The sequence below is a fragment of the Pteropus alecto genome, unplaced genomic scaffold, assembly GCF_000325575.1.
Source record: "Pteropus alecto unplaced genomic scaffold, ASM32557v1 scaffold116, whole genome shotgun sequence".
Classification (NCBI taxonomy): Eukaryota; Metazoa; Chordata; class Mammalia; order Chiroptera; family Pteropodidae; genus Pteropus; species Pteropus alecto.
Window position 1 is genome coordinate 2,435,976 of NW_006439189.1, and position 6,675 is coordinate 2,442,650.

The window sequence follows — 6,675 nt, forward strand, 5'->3', positions numbered from 1 at the left end:
TTTCTTTTTGTCACCAGACATTTGACCCCTTTACCCTTATCTACCTTCCCCTCTCCCTTTCCCTCTGGTAAGCAAAATAAGTCAGATAGAAAAAAATGTGAACCATATGATTTCATTCATTTGTGAAATAAAAACTGGAAGCAACAAACAAACATGACACACAGAGGCTCATGGACACAGATAGTGGATTAGTGGCCTTTGAATTTCTACCCACCTTCTATCCCATGCCCTTGTGCAAGGTCACTTTGCAGATTAAAATCCTTCTTTGGTCTTTCATTGCCTAAAATAAGGTTTGTCTAGGGGCAATTCCAGTTTATGCCTTATAGTCCTGGCATTATCATTAGTAGTTCCACCTTTCACTCTCAAAGTGCTCTAGTTCAGATGATATATTACATGGTCATCCTATCCATAGGATAGAATCACTAAAATAATTTACAAATTTCTTTATAGTCTGGTCCCAGGCAGTACTTCTTCCTCTAACTCTTCTACTTATACCTTACCCTCTATACACATGAAACTATTTACTCTACTCTGAAAACCCCATGCATTGGTATGCTGTTATGTTCTTGCCCAAATAGTTCTTCTGACTGAATTGTACTTCTCATTTTTTCAAGTAATTATTTCTTATTCATTCTTTCTTAGTGGTGCAAACATCAAGTCCTCTGGGATGACTTACCTAATTACCCTGGGCTAAGAATGAGATAGCAGTTTCAACCTTTCTTACAAATAGATTGCTAAACCATATTTCAGTTCAGTGTGAAAGTGCCAGGAGCCATTAGCAAAAGAGTTCTGCCATAGGCAAGGGAGTAAAATGTGGCAAGTGAGCCAAATGTGGCAAGCGAGCCTGCTATTTTACTATTCCTGCCCTAAGCAGTGTTTGATGCTCCCTGATCTGTGGTTTGGGGAATTTAATTTATTTATATCTTTTATATCACTGTGCTAGAAAGAACTTTGTGGCTGGCTTATTTCACTTAAGATAATCTTTCCAAAGTTCATTCATTTGTATCATGCATTATACTTTATTTTTATTTATTGTTGGATAAAATACTACTGTGTCAATATAACATAATTAGTTCATCTATTTTTCAGTTGATGGACATTTGGATTGTTTTTATCTAATGACTTTTAGAAATATTGTTGCTATAAACAATCTTGTACAAATATTGTGTGGATCCAAAATTTGACTCTAATATCCTACTAAATCTGTGAACCTATAATCGAGAGTAATACTGTCTAATACGATTTTCTGTAATGATGAAAATGGTGTGTATCAGAAATGTCCAAAGTGGTAGCTGCTGGCCAGATGTGACTACTAAGCACTGAAATATAGGTAGTGTGAGAAACTGCGATGATGTTTTAATTTTATTTCATTTAAATTAATTTTTATTTTGTTAGACACATGTCACTAATGACTACCATTATGGACAGCATAGAAGAGGACCTGGGTTTAAGGAAGATAAATATTGACAGTAAAATATGGATTGGTAAAAAATGATGCTATAAGCAAGGAAACAAGATAGGAAATTATTTTAAAATTCCACTTTGAGAAGTTGAGGGTCAGAACTAGGTCAGTAGTAGTGATGACAAGAGGAGAAAGATCCAAGAGACATCTTGGACTACACATGAGTAGGTTGAAATTTTGGGGGTAATGAAAAGGAGGACTTAAGCCTTGCTATATGTCTAGACTTCACCTTGACTTGTGTAACATACATTTAAGATTGTTCCTTAATGGATAGCAACATAGAAGAATTCCTTCTAAATTCTGCCAATATTCAATTAATTAAAATCTGGAACTCATTGACAGAAAAAGTGTACTTATTACATATTTGAACAAGTTAACAGTTACCATTACACTTTTAATGATTGCATTATTTTTTTTTCTAAATAAACTTTATTTTTTAGATCACTTTTAGGCTCATAGCAAAATTGAGAAGAAGATACAGAGATTTCTGATATACCCCCTGTTCCATACATCCACGGCCTCTCCCACCAGAGTGGTACATTTGTTGCAATTGATATATCTAGATAGATTAATCATAATATCTCCACATCTTTTTTATTAAATTTATTGAAATGATATTGGTTAATAAATTTATATAGATCTCAACTGTACAATTCAATATTCACATCTGTATATTGCACTGTGTTTACCACCTAATTTTTAATTTAATTAGAAGTTTCAATATTTACTTTTACATAAAAATACACAACATACAATGTTTGTTCTATTATTTTATTGAAGAAATAATCAAGGAAAAACCTGTGACATTAACTTCGGCAGATGAATTAGTAATCTACAAAGGCCTTCCTACCACTAATGTCCAAAGATGGACATTTTCCTATTATATATTTGCAAAGCATAGCAGGAACTTGGGTAGCAATTACACAATAGCTACTGTATATAGTATTGAATTCACAGAACATACTTCTTTCAGGTTATAGCATTCTGTTATTTAATTGTTAATGAAAAGAAAATTAGGAAACAATGCATGTTTATTTTGACAGTGGCAGCTCTGATGATTAGTAAAAGTGTAGTCAATAAGACATCTTTTATGGAAAAGCAATGAAATGCACAATTATCTCTTTCCTCATCTCAACCATGTTTTTTCTCAGATAGTCCTTCAGCTGTAGAATATATTTATAGTACAATGATAAAATCTGATGTAGATGTAAGTCATGTGTCTCTTTATAATTATTGAATGACTAAGAGATAAAAGTTTTTTTAGTGGGGTTTCAGCAGAGTGACATATATCATTTAATTAACTCAAATTTTTTATTCCTTTTCTGTTTCTTTATTAGCTCTATACATAAACACATTCACTCTGGCTTAACTTTCATTTATAAAATCATCCGGTTGCTAGTAAACAAGGATATTCAAATTAAAAAAAAACAATAATATTATATTTTATCAGATAGGCAAAAATTAAAATACGAAAAGACAACAAGTGTTGGTGAAGATATGAGGTAAAAGAGAATTTTGTATGCTTCCTACGAGAGTAAAAATTAACATAGCCAGTGTTAGTTTTCTATTGCTGCCTAACAAATGACCACAAACTGAGCAGCTTAAAAAAAAAAAAACAAAAAAACAAAAAAACAAAAAAACAACAACAAAAAATTATTACCTCACAAAGAGGTAGATTAGCAGCCTAGGCACATCATAACTAGGTCCTCTGCTTAGAGTCATACAAGGATGAAATCAAGATATTGGCCTTCTGTCTTGTCTGGAAATTCTGGGGAAGAATCTGCTTCCAGGCTCGTTCATGTTGTTGGCCGAATTCAGGTCCTTGTGGACGTAAGAGTGAGGTTCCCATTTTCTTGCTGGCTGTTGGGTAGGGGTCACTATCAACAACCAGAGGCCACTCCTAGATCCTATTCATGTCACTTCTCCATCTTTGAAGCCAGAACCAAGAATCTTTTTTGTGTCAAAAACCTGTCATGCTTCAATTTTTTCTCTTCGGGAAGAGCCCAGTCCCTTTTAGGAGTTTGTTTTATTAAGTCAGGCCCACCTAGATCATCCCCCTATTTAAAAATCAAATATGGAATCATCGTGTTGTACACTTGAAACAAATATAATGTTGTGTGTCAGTTATGCCTCAAAGGAAAAAAAAAATAATTTCCTGCCTCTAACACTAAGCATGATATGACCAAGAAAAAAATGAAAATCAACTGACTTGGTATTTTAATTATATCTGCAAAATCCCTTAACAGCATCATTCAGATTATTGCTTGCATTGCTGGCAGAATGTGAATGCATATCTGGGGACCAGGATCTTCTAGGTCATCAGAATTCCTGTTATAACAACAAGCTTAGAGTTCTGTTTTGGCAGCTTAAAGCAAATTGAAAATGCATACATTCTATGATAAGGCAAGTATACATCTACATTTAAAAAAATCTAGAGCAGTTATCACATGCGTGCATCACAAAATATTTTTAAATGTGTGTTGCAACATAGTTTGAAATACAAAATATTTGGTGAAAATCCAATTGTCCATTGATATAATACATATATTGTGGCATATTCATATAATAGATGGTACACAGTGGTTAAAATAAACTAAATAAATAATACATACACACATATAAGAGGATCTCAAACACATAATGTTCAGTGAATTAAGAGCAAACTACTGAATAAGTTCAATGTATAAATTATATAAATTTTGTAAGGAACGCAAAATTAATAAGTCATTCTATACATTATAGATGGAAACATGCATTTTTACGCACTGACTCTAGATATAACTTTGCATCTTATCACTTCTTATGACCTTGGGCAAGATACTTAATTATTCTTTTGTAAAATGGTCACCTGTAAAATGTGGATTACTATGAGGATTATATGAGCAAATCTTTGGAACATGTTAATAACTGTCTGGCACATACTAAGTACTTTAGTATTTGTTAAATAAATATAAAAAACAACAATATAAATCTTGAACTGTACAGACATTTTCTGAACTGTTATAGTGAGTGTCTACCTCTGGGGAGGCAAGAAGAGAATTTATAGTGTTCAATGTAGTCTTCCACTTCATCCATTAATTTATTTTAGTTCATTCTAGATGGTAAAAACATCAGTTTTTTTCCTTAAATCTACTTTTTGTTACTTTAAAAATTAAAAGTCAGGAACCACATTTAAAATTACCACTATTAAAAATATCTTGATTCTTAAAAATTAGAGTTACGATAGATGATCTTTAATAGTCCTTATAGACCTATACAATTTTGTCATTCATTAATCTTGCTCCAGGCCATAATTCTGTAGACATGTTAATAATGAGATGAGTCTATGGTCATGCTACCCTGAACAAGCCGGATCCCATCTGATCTTGGAAGCTAAGCAGGATTGGGCCAGGTTAGTACTTGGATGGGAGACCACCTAGGAAGACCAAGTGCTGTAGGCGTAAAAACAAAAAATAAGAGATTGTAAACTGACAAAGTCCTTGCAATCTGTGAGGTCAACCAAGGGTTGCCTCACCAATAAAATAAAATTTTAAAAAAATAATAAGAGATAAGCAAATTGTCTTATGTATTTACTATTTTTTTAGATATACAAAGTGATGTTAAGAAAAGTTTAATGGTTCGTATAGATTCCAAAAGGTAATCACTTCCCCCACCTGATTTCTCATAAGTACAGCTTAATGCACAGTATACACTTTGTACCTTGTTGTTTGACACTGACAATGCCAAAACTAATTGCTATTATCTGAGAAGCATTTAGAATATTGAGATAAATCGAAGGCTTGGTTATTACATAGCTTTGAGTTTCAATATCTTTTTAAATGTTTATTATCAAAGAATGATAGCACTATTAATCAATACTCAGCCTAGCAAATTGGAAAAAAAATATAACAATAACAGATGCTGTGGGTGACTGCAGTGCTTTGCCATTAGTTTGACTTGTGTTTTTCATTTTGAGACTGAGTGAGTCACCCACGGAGAGTTATAAAGTGAAACAAAGAAGAGTCAAGATTTTAATAAGACATTATCTTGAGCTCCTCACGTTGAAATAGTTTATCTCTGTGTGGATGCAACTGTTTATATATGTGAATACACACAAAGATAGAGACCCCAAAAAGCAGGCATAGTAATAAAATATCTTTGCAGTGAAGATGAAATACTGGCTACTACTTATATAGATGTGACACAAGGATCATTATTCTATTGAGATCTTGAAGGTCAAATATATGCCTCTATCTAATGTGCCTTCTCAGAAGAAAGTTCTGATCCTATAAGGATGTCTCTGCTCTCTTACTTATGGAAGTTGCTTTTTACAAAAAGAATAATTTAATCTATGTTCTCAGTCTTTCATCTCATTCTGTAAAGGATATTATTTGATTTCCCAGAGCAACATTATATCTTCAGGTTGCCAAATTCAAAATAGCTAGGTGGGTTAGGTGAGGGAGATTATTACTGTTATTCACTTTGTGGTTTTGTCCACATTAATCTAAATCACTCATTTGAATGATTCTTTTTCAATGAATTGACTCATTTCTTTACAGCCTACATCGATCAGCTATTATGGTGTGTGTCAATATTATGACCAATTACTGGATAAAACCTGGTGAAAAGCAAGATAAATGAGCAACTTTAGGTATTACATCTATTTCGCTTTATATTTCCAATGCTAAGTATTTATGACATTTAATTGAAGACTCATGCATTGACTATAACCCTTTGTAAGTGAAAGTGTCTAGATTTCAGAAGTCCTCTTTATAACAAGAGAAAGGTAGGTGCTAAAATTATTCTCTCACGTATTAATAGTGCTCAAGTCATAATATTGAAAATAAAAGACTTCATGAATATTTCTTCCGCTCTAGCTAAAGACTCAATATACCTTTATAAAGTTCTGAGTGATTATTTTTCTCCTTACATCCTATAAATAATAAAATTGAGCCCCATTTTTATCAGAGGTTAGATTAATATAATGTAAGACTGGTCTTATTATTAGAGATGGGAATAGATTTCTGTTATAGCAATGACTGAGAATATAAAGTTAAAATTCACCCCCCCCCCATAACTATAGTGGGGAATGCGGGACCAGAGAAGATTAATGAACATTTAGGTGCCAAGACAAAATAAAACTATGGTCATAGAATAAGCAGAGATGTTTTGAAAAAAATGAATATGCAAACAAATTCAAAGTGTCTAACTAGTGTTACAGGTTCTTCATAAAA

General features: G+C 32.7%; 1 pseudogene; it reads left to right on the forward strand.

Annotated features, from left to right (window-relative positions):
* The first annotated feature begins 4,783 nt into the window (after nt 1-4,783).
* On the forward strand, nt 4,784-4,902 carry LOC112483223 (annotated as a pseudogene).
* The last annotated feature ends 1,773 nt before the right edge of the window (nt 4,903-6,675 follow it).